General features: G+C 43.7%; 1 protein-coding gene across 1 annotated transcript in view; it reads left to right on the top strand.

Moving 5' to 3' along the window:
• Window positions 1-36: 36 nt before the first annotated feature.
• The window catches only part of ndst1a (N-deacetylase/N-sulfotransferase (heparan glucosaminyl) 1a), a 41,625-nt gene continuing 30,806 nt past the window's right edge, over window positions 37-10,855 (top strand). Inside the window, 1 exon segment of the mRNA XM_029441515.1 lies at window positions 37-225. The gene's annotated coding sequence lies outside the window, so the exon portion shown is untranslated.

Genomic DNA, 10,855 nt, shown 5'->3' with positions numbered 1-10,855 from the left:
CTCCTGTCGACAGTTATGGGCCACTGCCGGAGCACTGAGCTTCAGAAAGAGAGGGGCATTCTCAGATTTCTCGATTTCTCCCAGCCGGGTCCGCTGTGCCGCTTCCACATCACGGCCGGCAGCAAACCACGACGACGACGACGACGACATGCGCCCAGCGTGCTTCAATCCTGCAACCATCCCAACCGGACTGTGTTGTCCCAAATCCACCTAACTCCAAACAAGGTGAGTACATCGACACAATGCTAGTGTCGTCGCGGATGTTTTCGCACATGCTTGGTACACGACCGAGAGCCCCGCCGCTCGGTCTCCCAGGCCAGGCTAGTGAACATTGTCTGGCGCAGACGGAGAATGAGGCCAGTTTTTCGGCCTGACTCTCTCCTGGCTGGAAACATAAAGCCCCGGTGATATAGTGGAGGCTCGGTGCAGCTTTCTGCTAGTCCGTCTGGCAGCAGAGAAAAGAGGCTAACGTAATTTTTTTTAAGCAGGTCGGGTCTAAGTTCGTGCACAGGATAGAGCGCTGTCCGGCTGCTCTGCTGTGATTTAATATAGGAATTCCTTTATCCAGCCGGATACCGTATTGCAGCCCGGTACCAGCGACGAGAGAGGAACTTGTTTTTGTAACTTTGTAGCAGCTGCGATGTATAGAGTATTTATCAAATGCTTGCCCCCAAGTTAGCTTTAACACTTGGGAAAGAATGTAGTCATTTATCCACAGACGTTACAGTCTAATGAGTGTCTTGCAATGAAAAGGCAAAACGATTTTGTGTGCAAATTATAATTAAAGGTCGATTCAGCTGTCCGCCACCTAATCTAATAGCACTGCACATGACGGAGGTGGATAACATATCACTATGGGAATGCAACGTCCGCTTTAACATTATTCAATTTGTCCAAATGATTTCGGGGAACTTGGTTTAATTATCAGCAGTGATGACAGGCTCTGTGTTATGACAGATGATGCATCAGGCAGGCTGTAATGTAGCTACCTGTAGGAATCATCTGCAGGCTGATTATTACCAATATTGCTTCTTATTAAGATTTCAAAACTATTTCGTCCTAACTGTAAACTCTGTGTTTTTGGGGGGAAAAACAAAAAAAGATAACGCTGACTATGTCATATCATTCTCTAGTATTTGTTTTTCAAAAAGTAGGGCAGTTTGGGATTCACTGTCGACAACAGTATACACCCAGTTTTAAGTGTTTTAATATGTTGTTTATATATGGCATAGTGGCTGTTTCACAATGATGCCGTAACCTTAAATTAGATCTCGCTTTACTGTATGAGGCAGCTTTGTTACTCCTTGTTGTGTATCTCCACCGACATAGCTGCATCTATTAAATACTATAAACATTTGACTCCGCTCTGTAGAAAAAAAAAGGGCAGTCCAGACCTGCCTGAAATCTATTGCCTTGGGGTGTGTGCTCGTGCAAGCGTGCACCTATGTGAGTAAGAGATTACTAAAGGAGAATGAGTCACTCTCAAAATGTATTTGGCAAAGTCATAAGGACTTTCCCTGCATTTTGCCTCAGCTGCAGAAGACATTCTTGTAACTGAAGAGCGTTTTTTTGTATCATGAGATTTATTTGACCAATGCTTCACATTTTTGCTTTCCCCAAGCCATGTGTTGTTTATCACATGTTCCACCCATCATTTGGGGTGGGGAAAAATGTAGGGCTTATTCCATTTGCAGATTAGATTTAAAAAATAGTGTGGTTGCTGTCATTTGTTTGTCAAATTTGTGGAGAGCTGAATCTTAAGTTGCGTTCTATTTATCTGTGCCAACTGTTTGTCTGGTTGTTCTAACCCTCCATCTGACTGCTCCCACTGACTGCCAAACATGCTGTGATCTAGCACTTTCAGTTGATGAAGGCTGCCACTGCTGCAGCAGCCATTTGATCATATATCAGCATCTCTTCACTTAGATATGCCTGTGAAACACTGCGACTGGGTTACAATACGTACACATGCAGGTTGATAAAATACTGTAGGCATGACAGTATTTGGCAGATCCGCCACCAAGAGGTGTTTGGCTGTTTATCAGAATGAGACATGATCACAGACTATTTGTCATTTTAGATGTTAAGCTTGAATGGGGAAGAGTTAGAAGAATGTTGTTTTCAGTCATAGCTCTGACCGCTTTATGGCTACTTCCCTTTGTAGGAGGATGTACGTTTAATTATAGTGCAGTAACTATACCATCACATTTAATGCTTTACACAAGGTAACTGTTGGGAACTTCAGTGCCCAACAACATGTCATCTCTTGTATTTTTCCATGTCAGTGCCCCTTGTATCCACACTGTGTGTGTGGGGGGGCCGACCTCTCTTTAGAGTGGGGTTGAAGCCAGGCATCTTTCCAAAATCCCCCGCCCCCCCCAACCCTCTCTGCTGGGTATAAGCACTGCTTTGTGCCACAGTACTGCTCCCTATGGTTCTTATTCATATACTACTACAACACCACTGGCTCCACCAGATACTGGAATTTACAATTGGAAGTGTACCCAAAATAGCCTGCTGTTTGACAGACAAACTCGGATGTTCCTCATTAAGTCAATCTTTATTACAAGAAAGCAGATTGTACCATTGTAGCCTGTAAGGTAGTTTTGTATTGAAGTGCCTTTTTCTGCCTGGAATGTGGATGCGGCATTTGTTGGCTTAGGCTGTGCTATGATGAGGGGGCATTGGAGAGCAGGAGCAGAGTAAATACATTTCAAACCGCACAGCAGTACCGAGTATTAGCAAATGATCCGATAGCATCTGTAATCCTCGGGAAAACCTGGAGAGTTTTTTTCTTCTTTTTTTTTTTCTCAATAGTGTTAGCCTCCATCCGATAGTTGGCAGGCACTGGGGGTGTCCACATGTGTGACTGGCTGGCTAGGCTAGCGGCACGGCTCAATGCTACAGTATGCAGGCAGATCAGATTACTGAACGATTAGCCATGGCCTCCTATCCCAGGCCCAGGGAAATGATTTTCCACTGTCATAATTCCCAAGACTGAATTACGCAGGCCAGTGACTCAGAGATACTCAATACTACAGGCCTGAGTACTGCTCTGCATAACTGTTGCTCTCTGGAGAGGGGAGATAGGTTAAGAGTGGTTGCACCAATGTTGCACTAGGAGGACAAAATAGTTTTCTAATTTGAATTTCCAGTTGAACTCTGGTACTTGTGCTCAAGCATTAAAGGTCATGGGACCCAGCATCAAATGTAGCAGAGGATTAACGTTCATTGAGATGTTTACCCTTTGGTCGGGACTTTGACGTAAAAGAGGCAGGAAACGGCTGGAAAACAGTCCCGCAACTCTTAACTGTCCATCACATGTCCTTCTATTGTGAGACGTACGTCAAAAATGTGAGCACATGTCTGATGGGTGATGAGGCGGTGCAAATCAAGCGGGCCTCTAGTGGAATTTTGCTGAATGGAAAGATAGACAAGAAGAGGGGAGAGGAAAAGTGGGAGAGGCTAGCCGGTGGAGGTAGGACCATGTTTCCAAGGTGCCTTCCCCCTGAGGCAGGAATCCGATACATTCCAGAGGCTCCTGTATCAGGACGAATAATGGTGACTAGGGTGTAGCATTTCATCAGATGACACATGATTGGAGCGTAAGTGCTGGGAAAGTAAGAGCTATGTCATGGGCTCAGAGGTAGCCAGCTCTAGTTGCCTGAGGGATGGGGAAGTTTGCCAGAAGAACAGGACAGGTTATGTGAGATATGGATTTATCCGCCATGTTTATTTTTATATCTCTTGTTGTTGTCACACCCCCGCCCACATGCCACCGTTTAGATATCGACATTAACATAATTTTAGGCATTTAGGTGGTACTCTGATCCAGAACAAGTTACGACAAACTGTGCCGTAGGAAAACTCAATTGTCTTTGGTACATTATACTCACAGTGGCAGTTAAACTTACGTACTTAAATGACTTCTGACAAATAACCAAAAAGTCAATACATCCTGCGCCGCTACTCTTTAGACAAGTTATAACATGAAGCTGTTTTCTAGGTACATGACTTTCTGTGAACGGTGTGATAATCATGTAAGACTTTACTAATTCACATGGGTATAGATCATCACCTGTGCGGACACAGTATCGGGAACCAAATGTAATTTTCTTCTTGAAGCGGAGTTTTAAAACCCCAGAAATGTGTTCTCGCCAACTCCTAAGCTAAAGGCTATTTATACTGCAGACACAGAGAAATGCCCTGTTTTATTTAGTGGTCAAAAAACAAGCTGCCGGGTGCTAATGGACTTCACCTCAGCCATTCCGATGGACCCTCGGGGTACAGCGTGTTCATACACTCGGCAAGGGAGCGCTCTGCCCTGGCCTGTTAATGAAGCCATTTCCAGAGATGGAGAGATGCAGTAATGGGAACGCACCACTTCACTGTGGGATATTCTAACACCGTGCACATCATAAGTGCTATTAGTCATCGGATAGGATTTGACTTTTTTTTTTTTCTCTGTCCATCTAGCCATTCAAAAGGCTCTTTCTCAAAGATAAGTGTTTGTGTTGCCTCAGTATTGCTTTCTGTCATTTATGTTGAGGAATTTTGAGCATGTTGTATTGGGGTCAAGCTTTTGTACTATTACAAGGACAGCAGGAAATCTGTGATAAAGAATGTTCTGTGTAAATGTTAGACATTATCATTGGACCTATGGCATGGTGCTAAAAGCTCACTGATGTGAGCACGGCGGGCAGACAGGTGGAGGGGAGGGGGCTCTGTATGTTTACCCAGTTGTCTGGTGGCCTCGCCGACTGGCTGCACCACAGATACCACACACATACTCTCACCTACTTTAGAGCTGACGTGTGTGTGTGTGTGTGTGTACGCCCACAGTCACGCACGCCTCAAGTTGTTTACCATGCATATAGTATATAAGTGGAAACTGTGAACTGTTTACAGCTTTTCCATTGAGAAACAGGATAAATTAAATCAGGCTTCTTAGTGTAAAATTTAAAGTGACAATACTGTCATTTTATTGTCCCATTATAAATGGTACCTTCACCTTGCTTAAAATACTTAACTACCTTTATGCACATAAACAATGTAAAATGCAGAACATTTTTATATTAGCAGTATCATATCTGATCAACATGTGTACTCAGTTGTAGGGCTGGACAATGTGGTCACAATCTTCTATCATGATGTATAGGTCCTATCATATCTCGATAACCATATGTATCACAATAAAGCATGTTTTCTGGTAATTCAATAAATACAAAGTCTATATGAAATAACCACTTGGTGAAGCCTATTTTGGTGTACTCCTGTGTGAATTAAATACATGACAAATGAAAAGTATGAGAGTGTTTTCTCATTTTAAGTGAAATTTATACATTAAAAAAATAACACCGACTACTTTTACATGCCCACAAATACAGAGTAATCAGATTAACACCGAAGTTTGATTTAACTGAGTTTGATCAGATTTTCTGAGATATTTGATTTATTATGTGCTTGTCAATAAAGACAACACTTTTTATATATAATTTCATCAGGATAAGATTGAAAGATAATAAATGATCATGTTGAGTTAGCTCCCAGCTCTACTCTGTTGACAGTTTATGAGGTACACCTTGCTGAAATCAATGCAGCTCCACAATAACACCTTCAGACAAAACGCGGTATGTTTAATCCGCATTACAGGTTACAGCGCAGGGAGTGTGACACAAATATTATAACCTACATGAAGGTAGGAGTCATTGCAGAGCTGATTTATTAGTTACCTATTAACTGACAACTAAGTGTTTAGTTGGTGTCCTTATCGTCTTAACAAGTGTAGCTGTCTTTGCTTGCACTGTCTGATTGTTCTTCCCAACGCTTAAACAAGACAACAGCTGTGGCCCTGTGCTGTCAGGAAGACCATGTTGGGTGTTTACCAACTCGAGTTTGTGTTTACAGTGCTGTCATAATAACCAGTGATATTGTCAGAAAGTGAGGCGTGAACACCTACACAAGGTCACGTAGAGGCTTCAGTTTTCCTCTGTTAGCCTACAGTGATGGACTGTTGTAGCCAGGACGACGGTACCAGAATCACATTCAGAATCCTGTTTATTGCTTAGTTTTCACATGCAAGTCATTTCCTTTAGTGTATTGGTGCACAACATAAACCTAATAAGAGGAAATGAAAGCAAGTGCAAAAATCAAGAAACATGAATATAGAATAGAAGAAAAATTACTAATAATGTGGGGAAAAAAATACTCTAAAGATATGTACCATATCTGTGTAGTTGCAACATAAGCCTGTGACACGGCCTTGAGATCAGACTAGGCCGGAGCATCGTGGCCTCCCAGCAGGACTTTAGCAGGGCATCTGGTGCCCCCGTGCCTCTGTTCTCCTCTCTTTTCCCTCTCTCCCTTGTCTGCAGACTATGCCACCACACCACAGCAAGTCATCTGGTGTCCAGTCGGCTCCCATCTGTGAGTGCATTTGCTTCACTGCAAACAAAGCATTGTGGCATGCGAGCGGCCTCCGCTACCTCTAAACAACTCAGCCCGGCTATCTGGCCTAATCTTTGGGTGGAAACTATGAGGGCATTGCCAGGGTTATGGGTAATCTCCATTTCAACTCATTAAATTGCAACGGGGCATTAAGAATCTACCGTAACAAACTGACCGCAGCTGATGGCATACCTGTTCTCCATTTTGAATTGCTGAGGTGGAAAGAATTGTAATGGTGCCGACCCGAGGTTTAGCTGCTGGCAACTCCAAGTGTACCCCTCCACTGATCCGAGGCGGCCCAGCCTGCTGTCTCTCATCCATTTTGTGTGTGTGTGTTGTGTGGTTGTGTGTGCAGGACAGGTGTTGGCAACTCTGAGGTCAGTCCAAATGCAGCTGGGGCACCTATACAGGAGGACGGCTGGAGACTGCAAATGACAGCAGGATGAATGAGCTTTGTTTTGCCAGTTTAATTCAGAGGTTGCAGCTTCGAAGGGGGTCAGTTGTGATGGTCAGGGTGGTGTAGCTGCTGGCTGCTCTCCGCGGGACGTGCTACAGCCGCAAGCATTTGGTCCTTACAGAGAAGCTAAACTAAAGGAACTATAGTGGGGTGTGCAAGCCTGCAAACACAAACACCACCCTACCCCCTCTGTGAAGTGTTAAGTGGCCGGATATGTTTGGTGAATGGGACACAGGTGTCTGAGCCTCGTTGTGTGTGCCCGGCCAGAGGTCTATGTTTGTTTTCTCTCCGTAATGGCCCCCAACTCTCTGCTGCAGCTCGACCAGAGCTCATTGGCTCTCAATGGGCCGGGGTGGAGGCCCCCTCTTTTTTTTCTTTTTTCTTTTTCTACTGTGGGACTGAGCAATGGATGAACTTGAGTCAAGAATCTGATAATGAAATTCAAGACATCCCACAACACAATGTTGAGGTTACACATTGAGCAAGTCTGGTGCTTTTTAGAGTCCTCTTTCTTCCTTTTATTCTTCTCTTTTATCCCTCCGTTGCCTCTGATCTACCCCGGCAAAGCAGGCGTTTGAAGTTGTCAAGACTCTGGCTTTACTGTTGAGTCCTCAAAGTGCTTATGTGACAGGTAGAGAAAAGCTGGAGGGGAGTAATGTGACTCCCACATAGTCCACTGCCTCCACAGTCTCCATCCTCCACGCCCTTGTCTCCCACTTGCCTCCCGCACACAGGCGTAGTCTCAGTGGTGATGTCACTGCACTGAGCCCTGAACCCTTTGTTGAATAAAAGCCTAAAGGTGCGCTATGGGTTCTGACGGAGACGCACACACCGCCGCCGCAACCCCATACTGTGCCTTCCCCGGGGGCGCAGCAGGGTGAAGTAATGGGCTGTTAACCCCTCAGTCACCTCTATGTTTGGACGTTGTACCCTCAGCAGTCGCTGCTATCAGCGCCCTGATCTGATTGTTTGAGTAAACCTGTGGCCTCTCCAGATGGCCCGGCCTCTGAGCTGCTTTATGATAACCATACAGTTAATATCTGGCCCACATAGCGCTCTCCCAGGTTCCTGCCCCCCTCCCCTCCCCACTAGCTCTGCTCTCATTTCTCGCTGCCACCCTCTGTGCTATTGTCTGTTATGCCTTCTCCAGAGTGCCCCATTTTATTTCTTTATTTTGCTCATCTTCTTAAATTCCAGAATCCATTTCTTTTGTCCCCAGGCACAAAGTGTGATGGCTAGAAACGGTGTAGCAAATTAAATTTGGTCTCCTTCTTTTGCTCCCCTTGGACGTGGGCATGATGGAACAGTAGAAGGAGAACAGGAGCAAAGAAATCTGGAGGAAAAAGCCCATTTCCCATGCATTACTGTCTCTTTCCTCAGGGTCTATAGCGGAGTAACACCAACACCTCTATCGCTTTTTTCTCCTCTCTCTTTAATTCTTTTTCTTGCTCCCTCCCCGTCTCGCTCTCGCTGCTGCTGTTCCTTCTCACGCAGCCTAACCTGAAGGTCTCTCTGCTCTTGCTACCGCTGCTAACACAATCTGACCCAGTTTATTAGTTTGGGTCTAGTGAATCATTAATCGAGGTTATCTAACTGTTCCTGTAATGATTCCGCTGTGACTTGTGTGTCAGAGTCTCTCTGCGTTCGTAACCGATCAAGCCTTATGCTTCTTACTCTACACACTGTAGTTCTCCAACATAACCATCTTGCGAAAAAAGCATCGACCCTCAAGCTAGACTATATGTTTAATAGGTGTGCTATGCACTGTAATATGTCATTGTGTCAGAGCACAATACAGGGACTAAGTGCACTGAATGCAAATTAATCTTGTGGGATGGCAGCAGCTGAATAGAGTGTGGTTTTGGGGAAAGGAGGGGAGCAAAGGGAGGGACAGAAGGAGGGCTAATAGTGGTGACAGAGAGGAGAGGGAGAGAAAAGAGCATGTGAGGAGGAGGAGGAGGGATGTGGGATGTAGTCATCGCCAGGCCCATTCATCATGCAATGCCTGCTGGGATGCGCTGGGGTCAGTCCCGCACAACACAATTACAGCCTGTTCTGGTGTGTTGTGCTCGGCTCCACTGTGTTCCGACTATGTTCTGTTGTCTTTTGTTATATTTCCTCTGTTCTAGCGCTCTTGTTTTCCCCTCTGCATGTTTCCCTCTCTGCTCTGTCTGTACGCTTGTGTTCAGTGGCAGATATCTCATCTCCTTTTTTTTGTTTCTTCTGTTACATATTTTTGAACTTGCTGCTCAAGCTATCACTAAATGATCTGCTGCAGTTCTTTGAGCAAAACATCTCAATTATCTGAGCATTTGTTGTGTTTTTGTTTGTTTCTTTGATTCTTTTGCAATTAATTGCCTTATTCTTTGCTCATGTGGTGTAGCCGCTTGCCGGGCTGCTGTACCATCCGTTGCGCAGCTTTCTTCTTTCATCCACATCTGAATCACAGCCACTAGCTTGATTTGTGTGATTGACAGGCATGGTTAGCATGGGGGTGTGAGATTCTAGTAAGCATGTTGTTTAACCTGTCTGCCTGACAGTCCTCTATGAGCCTACAGATGTTTCCAGAAAGCTGTAAATATCTGCTGTGTGCTCTAATGTCAGTTGACAGCATATCCGATCATAAGGATATCTCTGTCTTCCTGTCCGTGTCTATTCTTCATGCATTGAAAGAGTTTTCCCTGCCAGGAAACCTTTTTTAGGTGGTCTGAAGGCCTAAATGACAACATCACGCAGGGGATCCAGCAACAACAACTTTTGAAACAACACAGTACATGGCAGGACTTTATGTTGTCAAAGCGGCATCTGTTTCTGTCAAAAGAATACATGAGAGACGGCATAGGTTCCCTCCTATATATAGATGGATGATCTGATTTCATTTTGGAGCATTGTGCTGCATATATTTAGATTCAACTATTTTGTGCTTTAAGAAACCAACTTTATATTAAGTCTGCCATTTTCTTAAATGACGGGTATAATAATGTACACAGTTCAAACATTTGGATGAAATTCAAACATCTTTATGTTTCGCTAGTGATTGTGATTTTAAAAGACATAATACTATGGCTGCAACTAACAAACACTGATCATTTTCTCAATAATCAATTATTCATTTAGTTCTTAAAATGTTGGAGAATAGTCAAATGCCTACCATGTGTTCCCAAACCCCAAGCTGATGTCTTCAATGATGTCCAATTAGCAGTCCAAATCCCCCAAATATTTAATTTACGATCATATTTGACACATTTTTCACATTTGAGAAGCTGAAACTAGCAGACGTTTGTCCATTTAGATTGTTGTTTCAGCTTTATGTAATACACATTATGTGATATGTACTTTATGATCAGCAAATATGAATAGGTCAGATTGAGATTGATTGCTGTCTAGTGTAGTTTATGTATGCTTTGTTCGTTAATGAGTTCTGCCTTTTTAATTAATGACTTCATGAGTACAACTGGTCATATTTTGGTGGAATATTATGCAGTTGTTGTTCTTTTCTACCTTTTTTATTTTTAATTTTTATTTTTTTTAATGTTTCTTTCTAAGCCTTGTATGTTTAATGATTAACCTGCCAAAAAACAAATCCTTGAAATGACAAATACTCTGTGTTCTTCTTGAAACGTATTCTTGGCATAAACAAGCTGTTTAGTAAACAGCATGTACCATGGGGAATTGTGGGTTTTTCTTGGGTTGTGTATCAGAGCAAATTATTTTCAGTAGTTGTTAAAGGATTTCTCGTAACACAAGACAAACGCACCCAAAGATCCCGGAAGTTCACTTGGTCGCTAAGGATGCATTGGGTGGTGTCTTGGCCGACGAGAACTAATGGGAAGCTCCACGATTGACTGAAAGAATGACAAATCGTGGCCAGAAAATGTAACAGCTTAAAGTATCGAACATCTGGAAACGATTTGAAACCATGGATTGTCTGCAGCAGGCTGCATGTCAAAC

This window comes from Cottoperca gobio, chromosome 10, assembly GCF_900634415.1.
Source record: "Cottoperca gobio chromosome 10, fCotGob3.1, whole genome shotgun sequence".
In the NCBI taxonomy this organism is placed as follows: Eukaryota; Metazoa; Chordata; class Actinopteri; order Perciformes; family Bovichtidae; genus Cottoperca; species Cottoperca gobio.
This window is presented reverse-complemented; position numbering and strand designations above follow the sequence as displayed.